This window comes from Chlorocebus sabaeus, chromosome 22 (genome assembly GCF_047675955.1).
Source record: "Chlorocebus sabaeus isolate Y175 chromosome 22, mChlSab1.0.hap1, whole genome shotgun sequence".
NCBI classification, from domain to species: Eukaryota; Metazoa; Chordata; class Mammalia; order Primates; family Cercopithecidae; genus Chlorocebus; species Chlorocebus sabaeus.
Genome location: NC_132925.1, coordinates 45,671,569 through 45,691,380, shown reverse-complemented (window position 1 = coordinate 45,691,380; position 19,812 = coordinate 45,671,569). Strand labels below are relative to the sequence as shown.

The 19,812-nt window shown below is 39.8% G+C and overlaps 1 protein-coding gene across 1 annotated transcript in view; it reads right to left on the bottom strand.

The window, feature by feature from the left end:
- Window positions 1-19,812, bottom strand: part of LOC140709749 (uncharacterized) — a 52,349-nt gene that overhangs the window by 9,603 nt on the left and 22,934 nt on the right. Inside the window, exons 4-5 of the mRNA XM_073009594.1 lie at window positions 14,703-14,772; window positions 13,010-13,163 (exon numbers count right to left, since the gene is read on the bottom strand). The gene's annotated coding sequence lies outside the window, so the exon portion shown is untranslated. The remainder of the gene's footprint in view (window positions 1-13,009; window positions 13,164-14,702; window positions 14,773-19,812) is intronic.

Below are 19,812 nucleotides of genomic sequence, written 5' to 3'. Positions count from 1 at the left end.
AGCCCTTCAACTAGGCAGGAAATTATGTAATCTTGCCCAGCCATACCTGGGGAATGTGCCTGATAGTTCCATTGCGGATCCTTGAGGGGAAATGCTCTAATATCTTCCTGGAGGCCTGGCTCATGAAGCTGGCAGTTGTCAGTGTGAGATTGGGCTAGAGAAAAAATTATTTCCTGTTCATCTGGGGAGAGGGTAAAAGTTAGGATGACATTTAAGTTACTCCAGGTTAAATCATAGGGCAGAGTCAGATATTGGAATTCCTGTATATATTTCGTGTGGTCTGATGAGAAAGAGCCTAAATTCTGGCTGATTTGGGAAAGGTCTGATAGAGAAAAAGGCACATGTACCCTGACTATGCCTTCAGCTCCAGCCACCTCTCTAGGAGGAAATTGTTGGGCAGGTGGGAGAGAGCTAGTCACGGAATGAAACTGTAAGCCAGACTGGGTATGGAGAGGGGAGGTGAGAGAAGGGTTGTAGGGTCAGGGAGCAGAGGCTGAAGAAGAGTTGGAGCCTGATTCAGCCTGGTGGGGAGCGACATGAGGAGGAGCAGTCTGGGGAGGAGGGGATAGGTCAAATGGGTCGGAGAAAAGGAAGATTCAAAAGACTCAGCAACGCTTGGGGTTGGGACTGAAGGGACAGGTGGGAGGGAAAGAAGGAAGATATGGGATGAGTCACACTGGGAACAGAGACTAGGGAGGGAACAAAGTGTGAAAAATGCCTGAATGTAAGGCACCTCATACCATTTGCCTATGTTTCGACCAAAATTATCTAGGTCTTGTAGGATGGAGAAATCAAAAATGCCATTTTCTGGCCATTTAGAGCTGTTATCAAGTTTGTATTGGGGCCAAGCAGTGTTGCAGAAGAAAATAAGATGCTTAGGTTTTAGGTCAGGTGAGAGTTGAAGAGGTTTTAAGTTTTTTAGAACACAGGCTAAGGGAGGAGAAGAAGGAATGGAGGCTGGAAGGTTGCCCAGAGAAAAAAGGTAAATTTAGAGAAAAGAGAGGGTAGACACAGGGAGAGAGGGGTGGTGGTACTTGCCACCCAGGGGAGGTGGTACTTGCCACCAAGGTGAAGGATCAAGGCAGGCATACCCGCTGTGATCAGACACCTCTGGAATGTGGGTGAATAATCAGGCAGGCGTCCCTGCAGTGATTAGACACCAAGGGAAGACTGTCTTCCCGAGATGATGACTGGCACCAGAGTTTTGAGTTCATGGATAAAACATGTCTCCTCTGTCTCTATCAGAAAGGGAAAGGAACGAAAATTAGGGAAGGGAGAGATTGAAAGGTGGAGGGATAGCAAGAGAGGTCGGAGAAGAGAATAAAAAGAGGCCGCTTACCCATCTTAAAATTGGTGAGATGTTCCTCGGGCTGGTCTGAGGACCCGAGATCATAGGTGGATCTCCTCACAGAGAGAGGGCGAGGACAGGGGATTGATCTCCCTAGGGAGGTCCCCTGTCCTGGGATTTTCAGCAACAAATATTACGTGAGTCCATGTGAAAAGACCACCAAACAGGCTTTGTGTGAGCAACAAAACTTTTTAATCACCTGGGTGCAGGCAGACTGAGTCTGAAAAAGGAGTCAGCAAAGGGAGATGAGGTAGGGTAGTTTTATAGGATTTGAGTAGGTAATGGAAAATTACAGTTAAAGGTGGTTATCTCTTGCAGGCAGGGACTGGGGTCACAAGGTGAAGGATGGGGAGATCATAAGACTTATTGTCTAGGAGAAGGAATATCATGAGGTCAATTGATCAGTTAGGGTGGGGCAGGAACAAATCACAATGGTGGAATGTCATCAGTTAAGGCAGGAATTGCCTATTTTCACTTCTTTTGTGGTTCTTCGGTTGCTTCAGACCATCCGGATGTATATGTACAGGTCACAGGGGATATGATGGCTTAGCTTGGCCTGACAGACAGCAGAGCTAAAAGAGCACTGGAGCACACTCACTGGGACTTCAGGAGTCACAAGCACACACCCCTAGATGCCACCATGGGGTCAAAGCCCAAAAGCGCTGGCCCTGGCACCTGCACCGGCCCATCTGCATGTTCCCCCCATCATAAGGTGTTTGAGTAGTGGTGGAGGCTGAACAGACTAGCCACACCCCTGTGACATATCCTGTGAGGGGGTCAGGGAACTCTCCCATTTCATCTGGAGTCTCACCCAGGATCCACAAGGGGGAATACAGATGCAGAACTGTCACATCTCCCTTTCCTGCAAGTAAAAAAATTACTGGCTGTTTCCCTACATGGAGGTCTAGCTGTTGCTGGAGACTGGACTAAAACCCTGGGGCAACTGAAGGCATCTTTTGTTGCTGGAAAGCCCAAAGACTGAACTCTGTTGGCCAACCTGCAGACTTTACTGTGATATCTCTTCTCCTTTCATGATTTGAAGTGGCTCTATCTCTTCTTTTATAATGTTAAGGGTTTTGCTACAGACTGCAGCAATGATGTTAAATAGAATGAACATTTGGCCTAGCCATCAGAGGCACAATTCAGAACAATGTGGTTTCCGTTTGGTGCGACCCCAAACCCCACCTCAATGGCTGCAGGGTCCTGGCACAATGGCTTCCCTTCTTACCCCCTCCCATCTGGTCTCCAGCGCCTGGGCATGTCCATAGCATACACAAGCTGCACTCAATGGCCATGAGAGATGGGAGAAAACTATGGCTGCCGCTGGAACCCTGCACAGCCAGCTGGCTGCCTGGCATCCCCTGCTTGCCATTGCTGTGCCAGCAGAGCCTTTCCCCCGCCAGCAGAGCCCCAGTGGCTGAAGGATCCTCACTGGTCTGAACTGGGGGAAAGATACAATAATTAAAGGAACCCATTTTCACAGAGCAAGAGGTTCTTCCCCCAGCATGCCCCCCCCCCCCCGCCCCTGCCTTTTGCCCCTTAAGCTTTTTTTCCCTTTTTCCCCCTTTTCTGTGCAAGACAATTCTTTTCCTACCCCAGCCCTCTGCTTATGCTAGCAAAAACAACGGAGAAGCGACCCCTGCTGGCTGATAACTGCAAATCTGGCAGGGCCCTTTTGAGACTTAATCTAAACAGATACAGGCAGCCCCTGAAATACTTTTTTTTTTTTTTTTTGGTCTCAAACTCAGTTCCAAGCTTCAGGCTGAGGCCCTAGAAAGGAAAACCAGATCTGAGGGCTCCAAAGCCAGGCAATAGGCACAGTGTAAATGGGCAGGGGCAAATTCCTGTTGACTAAAGCCCTGCTTCATGGAAGGAGGCCATGGTCCATGGCATAGGCAACCCAGGGAACCCAAAGGTTGCTGACAGTAGGGGGGATAGAGACATAGATGAGGATGGATAATTCCTGTTCTCTAGGCCCTCCCTGCTTCACAGGTGCAGACCACAATAGCACCCATGGGTGGCATCTGTCTAAGGTTGCCAGAACTCAAGGATAAGAAGACAGAAGGGAAAGGGGGAATGCCCTGCTTTCTCTCTATCACATCCTAAGTTTTCATTGGAAGCAAAAAAGGAAATGAGGGATGCCTCTATTTCCCTGTCTTTCAGAATAGGCAACTAGCTCTTTTCACCACCCCCAACTTATACTCCTCTGGAGTGCATCCTGAACCACTGGGACTGCTTTGACCCTCAGAGTCTGGAAGAAAAATACCTCATAGCCCTCTGCACAAATGTTTGGCCAAATTATGAAGGATTGGCTTGGCCTCAGGAAGGAACTATTCATTTCAATACCGTCCAGCAGTTGGACCTTTTCTGTAGATGTGAGGACAGATGGTCTGAGGCCCCATATGTGCAGGCTTTCTTTACCTTGCAGGGTAATCCAGACCTTTGCCAACACTGTAGGATTGATCCAGACCTCCTGTTTGCCATCTCAGGAGAGGCTGCAAGAAACAATCCCAGGGAACTAAAGAAATGAATCCCAGAGGTGCCCCCAGCAGAGGAGCCAGCTCCCTCCAACCCTGCTCCTCTGGGTCCACCCTTATCTCGCTATCCAGCTTCAGTCTCTCACTTACCCCCTCCTACAAATCCTCACCCCAGACAAGCCCCAGTCTCACTCTTGCCCCTCCAGCAGATGCCTGGTGAATTTGACCCCAGTAAGGTCCAGGTCCCCTTCTCTCTACAGGACTTAAAGCAAATTAAGGAGGATCTTGGCAAGTTTTCAGATGACCCTGACAGACATATAGAGGCTTTCCACAATTTCACCCAAATATTTGAACTCTCCTGGAGACACATGTGTTACTTTAGAATCAGACCCTGATGGACACTGAGAAGCCGGCTGCTCTGCAAGCAGCAGAGAGATTTGGGAATGAGCTTTGCATCACATATAGCTCAGTGAATGGGGCAAACTTTATACAACTGGAAGAGGAGCAGTACCAGTGACTGACCCTGGTTGGGATGCCAGTGATGAGATGGGAGACTGAAAGAGGAAAGGATACTTTCAGGTTTGCATAATGGAGGGCTTACATAGGACTAGGACCAAAACTTTCAATTATAACAAGCTATTCATGATAGACCATGGATTTAATGAAAATCCCACTGCCTTCTTGGAGAAGGTAATAGGGCCTCGGTAAAGCATACCTCTCTATCTCCTAATTCTATCAAGGGACAACTAATCCTAAAGGATATATTTCTTGATATTAAAAGGAAGTTGCAGAAATGGGCCCTGAAACCAAATAGTACTTTAGAGGACCTCCTAAAAGTGGTCATCTCAGTTTTTCACAATGGAGGTAGGGAGACACCTCCCTAAGAGGAAAGAGGCAGACGCTTTAATGGACACCATGCAAGCCCATAAACCCCAGAATTCCCAGGGTGAACCTGTTAACTGCTACAGACGTAGTGAGAATAGTTAGCTCTCTCATAAAGTTTAACTGCTCCCATACAAGGTTTAATTTCTTTCACCAGGGTGAGACAGATTGGGGTACAATGTTGTTAGTATATTTCATTTATTATTTCTGTAATCTTTGGCACTAGATTTTTTCCTTGTATAGTACACATGTTTAACCCATGTATACTTAACCTTATGAAACTTGTTTTTATCCTCTCTCACCTAAAGGCCATCAAAACTCCAAATGGTCAGGCAACTGGAGCCTCGGACAATGGCTTCCTTTTGCTAGGGATCCTTACATAGACTTCTGGGAGGACTCTGACAGTCATTTTCTCCAAACAATGCCCTTGTCAGCAGGAAGTAGCTAAGACTGGTCATCGTTCATATTCTAAGGGCAGTTAGATGTGCCTCTTCAGAGGGGGGAAATGATATGGACAGGTGACAGGGAAATACTGGGTAGAAGAGGGTGGCTCCCCAACAAAGGCCCTACCCTGAAGCCTGGAAACCCAAGGCCCTAAATGGGAACAGGCAGTCCTGTTTTCACGCCCAAAAGTTGCCTTTTGGCCTGTCATGTTCCCCTATCCAGTAGCCATATAAACCCTAAACCCTGGACTCCAAGAGCAGATGAAAAGAAGAGCAGAAGAGTGGCAGAACAGCGAGGCAGAGAAGGAGAGAAGAGAAGGAGCATCTGAACATCCAGAGTTCAGCTGGGGACCGTTCGAGAGAAGATCAGCCACTGGATGGCCAGACTCCAGGGAAAGATCAACCTCCCACTTCATCCCCCCTCCAGCTTCCTATCCATCCCACTGAGAACCACCTCCATCATCCAGTAAAATCCCCACATTTACCATCCTTCAAGTGCATGTGTGACCTGATCAAGTGCATGTGTGACTGAGAGGGCACTGAGCTGGTTAACACTTAAGCTGTCTGCAGATGGTAGGGCTAAAAGAGCACTGTAGTATGCCCACTGGGGCTTTGAGAGTCACTCCACATGTCTAGGCAAACATCCCTAGATGCCACCCTGGCACTGAAGCCCAAAAGTACTCACCCTGGCTCCTGCACCTGCCCATCTGCATGCTCCTCCTCCTATAAGGAGTCTGAGTAGCGGCAGCAGCTGAACAGATGAGCCACACCCCTGTTGCACCTCCTGCAAGTGGGTCAGGGAACTCTCTCATTCCAATACCTTTTTTTTTTAACTAACCTCTTGGTTTCCAGTATTAAGAAGTTCTTTCTTGCCCTCTAAGGTGGTCATGTAATCTTACAGATTTTTCTTCCAGGATTTCCATTATTTTGCTTTTTATGTTTAAGTCATTAGTGTATTTGGAATTTAATTTTGTATATGGTATGAGAGTCCAATGTAATCGTTTTGCAAATGGACAGCCAGTTGTCCCAGTACTGTTCATTAAACAATTTCCCATTTTCCCACAAAATTGAACAACGATCTCCGTCACGTGTGAAAAATTCTACGTCTGTGTATACATGCACACATACACATACATACACACACACACACATATATGTATATATGTATATTAGTATCTTACTTGCTGTTTCATTCTCTTTCATTGACCCATTTGTCTCTTCGTACATTAAGGCCATATTGTCTCAATGACTATGGTTTTATCCTATGCTTTGGTTCCTAGTTAGGCAAATCTTCTCATTGTTATTGATCTGTTTTACAACTTTCATTTGCCATCCTCGGTATTTGTTTTTCCCCATAAACTTTAAGATCATCTTATCCAATGGAGAGAAAAATGCTGTTGGGATTCTAGTTAGAATTGCACTGAGTTTTAATATTAATTTTAGGACAATTGGCATCTTGATGCTATTCAGTCTTCCAATTCAAGAACATGGTTGTTTTCTATTAGTTCAGTTCTTGCTTTATGCCTTTCAATAAGGCTTATTAATTTTCTTTATAGTTTCCATACTTTTCTTACAAGTACCTTCCTATATTTTTGAAATTTTTTAAGCAAAAGAGTTGCTTTATTTAATATCATATTCATCCATGTTAAATTTTCTTATTCCACCTAGAAGATTTTTTTATAACAACTTTATTGAGGCCTAATTTACCTACCAAAAAATGTACTCATTTAAAATGTACAGTTCATAACTTTCAGTAAATTTACAGATTTACACAAACATCACTCCAATCCAGTTTTCATTTCCTGATTCCCAACTCTAGTATAGACAAGCACTGATTTACTCTCTGTCTCTACAGTGTTACCTCCTTAATAGGTTCTTGGTTTTCTATATATAATTGTATCATTCTGAGCAGAGGTTATTTTACCTCTGCCTCCAACATGTATTAGTCCATTTTCATGCTGCTGATAAAGACATACCCAAGACCGGGCAATTTACAAAAGAAATAGGTTTAACGGACCCACAGTTCCACATGGCTGGGGAGACCTCACAATCATGGCAGAAGGTGAAAGGCACATCTCACATGGTGACAGACAAGAGAATAATGAGAACCAAGTGAGAGGGGTTTCCCCTTACAAAACCATCAGCTCTCATGAGACTCATTTCCATGAGAACAGTATGGGGGAAACCACCCCATAATTCCATTGTCTCCCACTGGGTCCCTCCCATAACACGTGGGAATTATGAGAGCTACAATTCAAGATGAGATTTGGGTGGGGACACAGCCAAACCATATTACAATGTTTATTGAAATTATTCCTTGTTCTTATTTCATTGCCTTCATTACAACTTCCAAGACATTGTTAAATAATGGTGAGAATGAGTATCCCTCTGTAGTCAATGGTTTTAATTAAAATGATGTTAGTGTTTTGTAGTTCAAAATAATATTTGATGTTAATTTTGGTGGGCCATGTTTATTAAGTAGTTTTCCTTAGTTCCTGGAGTGTTTATTAAAAACAACTGATGAATTCGGTTAACTGCATTTTCAGCTTGTGCTAATAAAACAATGTGTATTTTTTTCTTTATGTTTCCTAATATTAAGCCACTTTTTCATTCTTGGAATAAATCCTGCTTGATAGTATACCAGTTTTTGAAACATTACTGATTTGTTTCACTAATATTTTATTTAGAATTTTTACATCTATATTCAGAAGTAAAATTAGTGTATAGATTTCTTATATTTCTTTTATACAATTTGGGTGTTAGAGTTCTGCTGACTTGTTATAATGAATAGGAAAATTTTCCCTTTTTATGTAGGTTGACATAGTTTAAATAGCACTGGAATTATTTGTTTATGAATCCTACCTGGCTCTGGTGCCTTATTCAAGGAGAGATTTCCTATCACATTCTCGGTCTCTCCTATGGTGGTTTTCTATTCAACATGTCCACTTCATTTGTATGAAGTTTTATAACTTATTTTTTTTCTAGGAAATCATTCATTTCATCTAGATTTTGAAATTTGTGCCATGGGTGTTTATTTAGCTTTCACCTATAATCATTTTTGTCTCTCCTGTGACTGTCTTCTCTTATTTTTATTTCCATTTTATGTTTTAATAATTTTATCTTTAAATTAAAATTTTTTGTAACGATAAGGTCTCACGATATTGCCCAGGCTGTTCTCAAATTCCTGGCCTCAAGTGATCCTCCCACCTTGGACTCCAAAAGTGCTAGGATCACAGGCATGAGCCACCATGCCTGGCCTCATCTTTTATTTTTACCAATTCTCTCTTCCTTATTTCTTCTGTTTTCTGGAGTTTACAGCTGAGTCCTTCTTTACTTCCTTCATTTCTGATGTTGTTATGAAGTGCTCCCCTTTGGGTTGCTTTTCTTTAGTCTGCGGTCTTTATTCTGATCACCCCCATGATCCAAGGTCAACTGAGAGCATGTTTTTAATTTCTAAATATATATTACTTTTGGTCCTATTTTTAATAATTATTTCTAATATTATTGAGTCCTGATCAACATAATTTCTTTTTTATTTTTGGACACAAGGATTTCATGGTAAATTTCTATACATATTTAAGGGATTTAGAAAAAGTACATTCTCTACTCTAGAGATGTAAGATTATTTATATATATATATAAATAGACACACAGGGATGCAACACACGCATATGTATGTATAATCACATTTGATTCCTCTATTTTTTATTTAAAAAATTGAGATGAAATTCATATAGCATAAAATTCACCACTTTATAAAATGTACAATTCAATGGCATTTAGTATGTTTAGTACAAGTTTCAAAACATTTTCCTCATCCCTAATAAAACCATGTACCTGTAAGCAGTCACTCCTCGGCTGCCCCACACTCCCAGCACCTGGCCACAACCCATTTGCTTTCTGTCTCTATAGATTTGAATATTACACCTGATATGGTTCGGCTGTGTCCCCACTCACATCTCATCTTGAATTGTAGTTCCCATAATCCCCACATGTCATGGGAGGGACCAGGTGAAAATACTTGAATCACGGGGGAGGTTTCCCTCATCTTGCCTTTATCGTAGTGAATTAGTTCTCATGAGAGCTGATGGTTTTATATGGGGTATTTTCCCCACCTCTGCTCTACATTTCTCCTTGCTGCCATCATGTGAAGAAGGACGTGTTTGCTTCCCCTTCCACTATGATTGTAAGTTTCCTGAGGCCTTCTCAGCCCTGTAGAACTGTGAGTCACTTAAATCTCTTTCCTTTATAAATTACCTAGTCTCGGGTATGTCCTAGCAGCGTGAGAACGGACTAACACAGTAAATTGGTACCAGGTAATGGGGTACTGCTGTAAAGATACCTGAACATATGGAAGCAATTTTGGAACTGGGTAACAAGCAGAGGTTGGAACAGTTTGGAGGACTCAGTAGAAGACCAGAAAAATGTGAGAAAGTTTTGAACTTCCTATAGACTTGGAGGGCTCAGAAGACAGGAACATGTGGGAAAGTTTGGAACTTCCTAGAGACTTGTTGAATGGCTTTAACCAAAATGTTGATAGTGATATGGATAATAAAGTCCAGGCTGAGGTGGTCTCAGATGGAGATGAGGAACTTGTTGGGTACTGGAGTAAAGGTCACTGATATGGTTTGGCTATGTCCTCACCCAAATCTCATTTTGAATTTTAACTTCCATAATCCTCATGTGTTGTAGAAGGGACGCAGTGGGAGCTAATTGAATCATGAGGGTGGGATTTTCCCATGCTGTTCTCATGGTAGTGAATAAGTCTCACAAGATCTGATGGTTTTATAAAGGGCAGTTCCCCTGCACATGCTCTCTTGCACAACAGCATGTAAGATGTGACTTTGTTTCTCCTTTGCCTTCTGCCATAACTGTGAGGCCTCCTTAGCCATGTGGAACTGTGAGTCAATTAAACCCTTTTCTTTGTAAATTACCCAGTCTTGGGTATTTCTTCATAGCAGTATGAAAATGGACTAATCCAGTCACTCTTGATATGCAAAGAGATGGGTGGCATTTTGCCTCTGACCTAGAGACCTGTGGAACTTTGAACTTTAGAGAGAGAATTTAGGGTATCTGACAGAAGGACTTTCTAAGTGTCGAAGTGTTCAAGAGGAAACAGCCTGATGTTGCAGCAGAAAAGAAAAACCAATTTTCTGGGGAGAAATTCAATCTGGTAGCAAAAATTTGCATGAATAATGAGAAGTCAAATGCTAATCATCAAGACAATGGGAAAAATGTCTCCAGGGCATGTCAGAGACTATCATGGCAGCCCCTCCCATCACAGGCCTGGAGGCCTAAGAGGGAAAAATGGTTTCCTGGACCAGGTCCAAGGCCCCTTGCTGTGTGCAGCCTTGGGAGTTGGTGCCCTGCATCCCAGTTGCTCTAGCCATGGCTAAAAGGGGCCAATGTACAGCTCAGGCTGTGGCTTCAGAGGGTGCAAGCTTAAGCCTTGGCAGTTTACATGTGATATTGAATCTCTGGGTGCACAGAAGTCAAAGACTGAAGTTTAAGAACCTCTATGAAGATTTCAGAGGATGTGTAGAAATGCCTGGATGCCCAGGCAGAAGTTTGCTGCAGGGGTATAGGCCTCATGGAGAACCTCTGCTAGGGGAGTGTGGAAGGAAAATGGGGGGTCAGAGCCCCCACACAGAGTCCCCACTGGGGCACTGCCTGGTGGAGCTGTGAGAATGGGGCCACCATCGTCCAGACCCCAGAATGGTAGATCCACTGACAGCTTGCATTGTGCACCTGGAAAAGCCACAGATACTCAATGCCAGCCCATGAAAGCAGCCAAGAGGGGAGCTGTACCCCACAAAGACACAGGGGCAGAGCTGCTCAAAGCCATGGAAGCCCATCTCTTGCATCAGCACACCTTGGATGTGAGACACAGAGTCAAAGAAGATCATTTTGAAACTTTAAGGTTTAATGACTGTCTTACTGGATTTTGGACTTGCATGGAGCCTGCATCTGCTTAGTTTTGGCCAATTCCTCCCATTTGGAATGGGTTTGTTTACCCAATGCCCATACCCCCATTGTGTCTAGGAAGTAACTAACTTGCTTTTGATTCTGCAGGCTCATAGGTGGAAGGGACTTGCCATGTCTCAGATGAGACTTTGAACTTGGACTTTTGGGTTAATGCTGGAATTAGTTAAGACTTTAGGGAACTGTTGGAAGGGCATGATTGTTTTGAATTGTGAGGATATGAGATTTGGGAGGAGCTGGGTGGAATTATATGGTTTGGCTCTGTGTCCCCACCAAAATCTCATCTTGAATTGTAGTTCCCATAATCCCCATGTGTCATGGGAGGAACCAAATGGAGACAACTGAATCATTGGACAGTTTCCCTCATCCTATTCTCATGATAGTGAGTTAGCTCTCATGAGATCTGATGGTTTTAAAAGAGACTTTCCTACCCTCTTCATTCTGCACTTCTGTTTGCTGCCACCCGGTGAAGAACATATTTGCTTCCCCTTCTGCCATGATTATAAGTTTCCTGAGGCTTTCCAAGCCCTGTGGAACTGTGAGTTGATCAAACCTCTTTTCTTTATAACTTACTCAGTACTGAATATGTCCTTATAGCAGTGTGAGAATGGACTAATACACCACCTATAAATGGAATCATACCATGTGACATTTTGTGTCTGGGTTTTTTCACCTAGCATAATGTTTTTGCTTCTTATCCACCCTGTAGCATGTACCAGTATTTCAATCATTTTTAGGCCAAATAATATTCCATTGTGTGACTATACCACAACTTGTTTGTCCATTCATCTACTGAGGGAACTCTGGATTGTTTCTACCTTTTGGCTATTGTGAATAGTGCTGCTACAAACATTTGTATATATGTATTTGTTCAAGTTTCTGTTTTCAATTGTCTTGGGCATATACCTAAGGGTGGATTTGATGGGTTATATGATAGTTCTTATTTTAACTTTTTGAAGAACTACCAAACTGTTTCCATGGTGATTGAACCATTTTATATTTCTGCCAGCAATGCATAAGGGTTGCAATTTCTCCACATCATTAACACTTGTTACTTTCTGTGTGTGTGCTTTTTTTTTTTCAAGGTAATAGCCATCCTACTATTTATAAAGTAGTATTTCACTGTGGTTTTGATTGGCATTTCAACTAATGACTAATGATGTAGAGCATATTTTCATGTGCTTGTTGGCCATTTGTGTGTCTACTTTTGGGAAATATCTACTCAATTCATTTGCCCATTTTTAAAAAAATTTGGTTGTTTGCATGTTCATTGTTGACTTACAAGAGTTCTTGATATATTCTTAATATTAGACCCTTATTAGATACATAATTTACAAATACATTTTCCCATTTTGTAGGCATCCTTTTTTCTTTCTTGATAATGTTTCTTGATGCGCAAAATTCTCACTTACTTTTTTGACTATAACATCTGTCCTCTTGTTGGAGAAATACATTGAAGTGTTTTACTCTGCTTGCATGTTTAATAATTTGTATTAGTGAGGATTAAGTTTGGCTCATACAATAGAAAGAAACTAGATTGGAGATATATATATACACACACACACATAGACATATATATACACACACACATATATATACACACACACATATATACACACACACACATATATATATACTGGAGACAGGATATTTCTCTCTTGCCAAGGCTGGAGTGCAGTAGTGTGATCTCAGCTCACTACAGCCTTGAACTCCCAGGCTCAAGTACTCCTCCCACCTCAGCCTCCTGAGTAGTTGGGACTACAGGCATGGGTCACCATGCCCAGCTAAATTTCACAAATTCTTAATTTTTTGGCAGAGACTGGATCTCACTATGTTGCCAAGGCTTGAAAATATTTTAAACACAGAATGTTTAGTACCTTATGTTAAAAAATGCTTAGAGATGGAACATCACAGGCTGATGTGGTAGCACCACTAAGTTACGAGAACCAGGCTTCTTCTATCTGTTTGCACCACCATGCTTAGCGTGGGTTCATCTGCGTTTCTCAAGATGGCTGGTGGGACCATTGTGTCCTATTCAGGAAGGAAGAATGAAGGCAGTCAAAAGGCACATTTCTGAGATAGTCAGTGATCCTAAAGATACCTTTTCAGAAGTTCCACAAAACACATCTGCTTACATTTTACTAGCCTGGTCCTACTTGCATGATCATTGTGGCAGATTAAAAAAAAAAAAAAAAAAAAAAAAGAAAAACCCTGAGAAATATGGTCTGTTAATTGGGCACATTGTACCCTGCAGCAAAATCAGGCACCTCTCATAAATAAGAAAGGAAAATGCTATTGGGTAGAAAATGGACACAGCCTCCTGGCATTTCTAATAAATTATTTTTACATACTAAACAGTTATATTTGGTGGTGCATATAGGTTAACTACTGTTGTATCTTCTTTACAAGTTATACTTTGCATATGTACAAAATATACATTTTTAACAAGTTGGGGAGTTAGGGAAAATGTATTTATATTTATCTGTTTTAGTGCTTTTAATCAATGGTTTGGTGTTCCTACTGACATTGTTTCCTTTTTGCTTTTATTTGTTTATTATCTATCTATCTGCCTCTTTATTTGTAATGTTTTCTTACCACTTCGATGAGTGTTTACACTCTTCCAAAAACAAATTATGCTTTATTTTTTAACTCAATATAGCAGGCTCTGTATTTTTTAGGGATGTTAAAAATGTGGAATACTTCATTTCATTTCAACACACCAATGTGCCCCTTCTGAAGGTGAAGCACCACAGTGTTGCAGACTTCTTTGACAGGAGATGCGCAAGGTTTGGGTAAGCATTTATTTTTTAAATTATCTCTTAAAAAAACTTTTGTTTAAATTGAAAAATAAAAATTTTATGTACTTATGGCAGAGGAATTTAGTCCATTTTGGGGTTGTTTTTTTTTTTTTGGTATGGTGACTGATATTCTTGATTGTATTCTTTCCATCTTGACTTGGTTTTATTTATTTTACATGATACTTTTTAAACATATTCTTTATTTTAATTTTCCCATGTTTATTTAAGGTTCTACATTATTCTTTTATTCCTACTATTATTTGAGAACTCAATATCAATTTTCCCCACATTGATATGCTGAGAGAAGAGAAAATGAAATATTATAATATGCTAAGTTAAAACCACAGAAAGCAATAAAAGAACATGTGAAAAAAAGAAACAAAGAGCAAGTGAAATGAATAGAAAAAAGCTGCAAACATGGTAGCATTATTCAACTATATCAATAATAACTTTAAGTCTAAATGGTCCAGATATACAAATTAAAGGACAGAGATTGTCATATTGGATTAAAAATGAGACCAAACTATATATTGACTGCAAGAAATCCACTTAAATATAATGACATAAGAAGGTTAAAAGTGAAAGGGTAGAGAAGCAAAAGTGGCACAGTAGGGAACATCAAAATTTGTCCCTCCACAAAAGCAATAAACTAACTGCAAAAACTGTCCAAATCAACTTTTTAGGAATGCTAGAAACTAATCCAAAGCTTAATGTTTGATTAAGAAAAACCAGCTGAATCTCAGTAAAATAAATTTGTGGCATTTTAACTTACCCTGTTTCCATTCCTGGCTTCGTGGTGACCTTGAGACAACAGCTGGCATTCACAGTACAGGTACCTAGTGCTGGAGGAAGCACAGTAGACCTTATCTTTAAATAATTGCATTTTTTTTGTTTTGACCTGTATGTTGGCTCCCAAAACGAAGGGATCAATGGGCTTGCCTTTATTTCCCCTAATTCAGAACTATACCAGGGCTTTCAACATTCTATCAGAAACTTTTAAAGGCAAATGTTAAAGTCACTCCATCTCACTCAAAGGATAACAATCAGGGGAAATAATAGACGAATCAAGAAGCTTGGGAGGAAAGGCTGAGGAATGAAATGCTTTGGGGGAATAAAGTCTTTGAAAAGCTCCTGAGAGTAGAGAAGTCTATGCACATTCCTAGGATGGTTGGCTGCATACCTAAAAGAGACCTGAGAAGGCCCTAAGTTTTAACCTCTGGCTGACTTTCTGACTCTGTGTAAGCAGGATGTGAAGGCTAAGGCAGAGTTGTAAACTGCCTGGTGGAGACACAAACATGAAACACAAACAGAGCACATCTTTAGACTGGGAGATTTTCCTCCCAGGTGTTTAAGGAAATCTCTGCTTAATTACTAGCTGACTATTAAACTAATGGAACTGAGACTTCAGTGGCTATACATGACAAAGAATATAGACTTTACAAAACCAGTTCAGAAAAGTTACTAAAGAAGCAAAAAACAAATAAAACAAGCAGCAACACTGGAGATATGGGAAACTCAGAGTTCCAAAACTTCCATATTATAATATTCAAAATGTCTGATGTTCAACAAAATATTACAAGGCATGCAAACAAATAAGAAAGTATGGACTATGTACATTTAAAAAATGAATAGAAACCTGCACTGATGATACCTGGATATTGGGCTTATTAGACAAAGGCAGTACATCAACTATTTAAAATATATTCAAAAAACAAAAAGAAACCACATACAAATAACTAAAGGAAACCAGGAAAACAGTGTCTCACCACATAGAGAGTATCAATAAAGACATAGAAATCACATAAAGACACTTAGAAATACTGAAGTTGAAAAGTCCAATAACTGAAATAAAAATTTATTAGAGGGGTCCAAGAACAAATTTAGTTTATAACATTGACTGCAAATATTAGAAAATTAGAAAGATCTCAAAAATAATCATCTAAGCTTTAACATTGGGAAAGAAAAAGAAGAACAAATTAAATCCGAACTAAGCAGAAGAAAATAAATAATCAAAAAAAATTGAGCAAACATTAATGAAATGTAAAATAAATAAAAACCAAAAAAAAGAAATCCAAAAACATACTTGAAAAGATCAATTTTATTGATCTTGGATAGTCAGGTTAACTGAGAAAGAGAGAAGGAGAGAAGACACAAATCACTAATACCAGAAATAAAAGATAGTCCACCATCACTACTAATCCATTACTAATCCCTAATACCAAATGCAGACAAAGACTTTGCTTACAAGAAAAGAAAACTACACACCACTATTTCTCATGAATATGGATGTAAAGATCCTCAACAAAATATTAGCAAATCAAATCCAACAGTGCACAAAACTATACACCACCGCCAAGTGGAATTTATCCCAGGTATGCAATATTGGTTTAACATTAAAAAATCAATTAATGTAATTTATCATATCAACAGATTAAAGAAAAAAAATCATGTGATCATATGCATAGATGTAAAAAAAAGCACTTGACAAAATCCAATATCCATTTATGATACAGACTCAGCAAACTAGGAATAGGAGGGAATTTCCTCAACTTAATAAAGAGAATCTACAATAAACATACAGCTAATATCACAGTTGATGGTAACAAACTTGAAGCTTTCCCACTAACATTAGGAAGAAGGCAAGGATGTCTCACCACTTCTATTCAACATACTAGGAGTTGTAGCTGGTGCAATTAGATAAGAAAGGAAAATAAAAGGTGTACAGATTTGGAAAGAAGATATGTAACTGTCTTTGTTCACAGATGACATAGTTGTCTATGTAGAAAATTTTAATGAATTAACATAAAACACGTAGAACTAATAAGTGATCATAGCAAAGATGTAGAATACAAGATTAATATAAAAAAGTCTATTGCTTTCCTATACACCTCTGTGTTTTTGAAATTAAAAAACAACACTTACATTAGCACCAGAACAATGAAATTATTAAGTATACATCTAACAAAACTTTTACAAGATTCCTAGAGGATAACTACAAAACTCTAATTAAAAAAATCAAAGATATACAGGCAAGATAAAGAAATAAAAGCATTCAAATAGGAAGAGAGGAAGTCAAACAATTCCTATTTGCAGATGTCATGATCCTGTACCTAGAAAACCCCATAGTCTTTGCCCCAAAGTCTCTTGATCTGATAAACAGCTTCAGCAGTTTTAGGATACAAAATCAACATACAAAAATCAGTAGCATTCCTATATAACAACAGCATCCAAGCTGAGAGCCAAATTAAGAACATAATCCATTTCACAATAGTGCAAAAAGAATAAAATACCTAGGAATATAGTTAACCAGGAAGGCAAAAAATCTCTACGAGAATTACAAAACACTGCTCAAAGAAATCACAGATGACACAAACAAAGGGAAAAACTTTCCATGTTCATGGATAGGAAGAATCATTATTGTTAAAATGGCCATATAGACCAAAGCAATTTATAGATTCAGTGCCATTCCTATCAAACTACCAATGACATTCTTCACAGAATTAGAAAAGACTGTCATATGGAACCACAAAAGAGCTCTAATGGCCAAAGCAATCCTAAGCAAAAATAACAAAGCTGGAGGCATCATGTTACCTGACTTCAAACTATGGGTTACAGTAACCAAAACAAGCATGGTACTTGTACAAAAACAGATGCATATATCAATGAACAGAATAGAGAGCCCAGAAATAATGCCACATACCTACAACCATCTGATATTTGACAAAGTTGACAATAACAAGCAATGGGAAAAGGACTCCCCATTCAATAAATGGTGCTGAGATCACTGGCTAGCCATGTGCAGAAGATTGAAACTGGACCCCTACCTAACACCGTGTACAAAAATCAACTCAAAATATATTAAAAACTTAAACGTAAAGCCTAAAACTATAAAAACCCTAGAAGATAATTCAGGAAATACCTTTCTGGACACAGGACTTGGAAAAGATTTCATGACAAAGACACCAAAAGCAATTGCAAAAAAAAAAAATTGACAAATAGGATCTTATTAAACTAAAGAGCTTCTGCACAGTAAAAGAAACTATCAACAGCGTAAACAGATAACCTACAGAATAGGAGAAAGTGTATGTAACCTATACATCCTTATTGATCCAGAATCTATAAGGAATTGCAACAAATGTACAAGCAGTTTTTTTTGTAACAACAACAACCACATTAACAAGTGGGCAAAGGACATAAATAGACACTTTTCAAAAGAAGACATGTGGTCAAAAAACATATAAGAAAATGTTCAACATCACTAATCATTAGAGAAATACAAATCAAAATCACAATGAGATAGCATCTCACACCAGTCAAAATGGCTATTACTAGAAAGTAAAAAAATAACAGATTCTGGTGAGGTTGCAGGGAAAAGGGAATGTTTATACGCTGCTGGTGGGAATATAAATTAGTTCAGACATTGCAGAAATCAGTGTGGTGATTCCTCAAAGAACTTAAAATAGAACTGTCATTTGACCCAGCAATCCCATTACTGGGTATATAGCCAAAGAAATATAAATCATTCTGTTATAAAGACACATGCACAGGTATGTTCATTGAAGCACTATTCACAATAGCAAAAACATGGAAACAACCCAAATGCCTATCAATAGTAGACTGCATAAAGAAAATGTAGTACACATATACCATGAAATATTATGCAGCCATACAAAAGAAGAATGAGATCATGTCTTTGCAGGAACATGGATAGAGTTGGAGGCCATTACTGTTAGCAAACTAATGCAGGAATAGAAAACCAAATACCACATGTTCTCATAAGCAGGAGCTAAACAACTAGAACACATGAATATTGGGAGGTGAACAACATACACTGGGGCCTACTTGAAGGTGGAGGGTGGGAGGAGGGAGAGGATCAGAAAAACTATCAGGTACCACGCTTATTACCTGGGTAATGAAATTATCTGTACATCAAACACCTGCGGCTCACAATTTGCCTGTATAATAAACCTGCACATGTACCCTTGAACCTAAAATAAAATTTTTTAAAAATCAAAGACATAAATAAGTTGAAAGATATCTCATGTTCATGGATAGATAGGAAGATTCAATATTGTTTAAGATGTCAGTCTTTCCCAACTTAATTTTATTCGATGCAGCTCAATCAAAATCCTAGCTACCTACTTTGTGGATAGCAAAGACTAATTCTAAAGTTTATACAGAAAGGCAAAAGACCTAGAATATCCAACATGACACTGAAGAGGAATGAAGTTGGAGGACAGGCTGGGCTCATACCTGTAATCCCAACACTTTGGGAGGCCGAGGCAGTTGGATCATCCAAAGCTCAGGAGTTTGAGACAAGCCTGGCTAACATGGTAAAACCCCATTTCTACTAAAAATACAAAAAAATTAGCCAGGCATGGTGGTGCACACCTGTAATCCCAGCTACTTGAGAGGCTAAGGAGGGAGACTCACTTGAACCTGGGAGGCAGAGGTTGCAGCAAGCCGAGATCACACCATTGCACTCCAGCTTGGGCAATAAGAGTGAAATTGCATCTCAAAAAAAAATAAAAAAGAAGAAGTTAGAGGACTGACACAATCCAACTTCAAAGCTTACTGCTATAAAGCTACAGTAATCAAGACAGTGTGATACTGGGAAAAGAATAGACAAAGAGATCAATGGAACAGAGTAGAGAGCCCAGAAATAGACTCACACAAATATAGTCAACTGATCTTTGACAAAAGTCAATATCAACAGTGACAAATCATGTTGATAGCATTGTAATGTTATTATGATGTGATGAGCGTTGCTTCTCTACCTGTGTGGTCTACGTATAACCCACATCTAATCATGAGAAAAATATCAGATATACATCATATAAATTTCAAAAAGGGGGCATCTTATAAAATTCTTAATCCTCAAC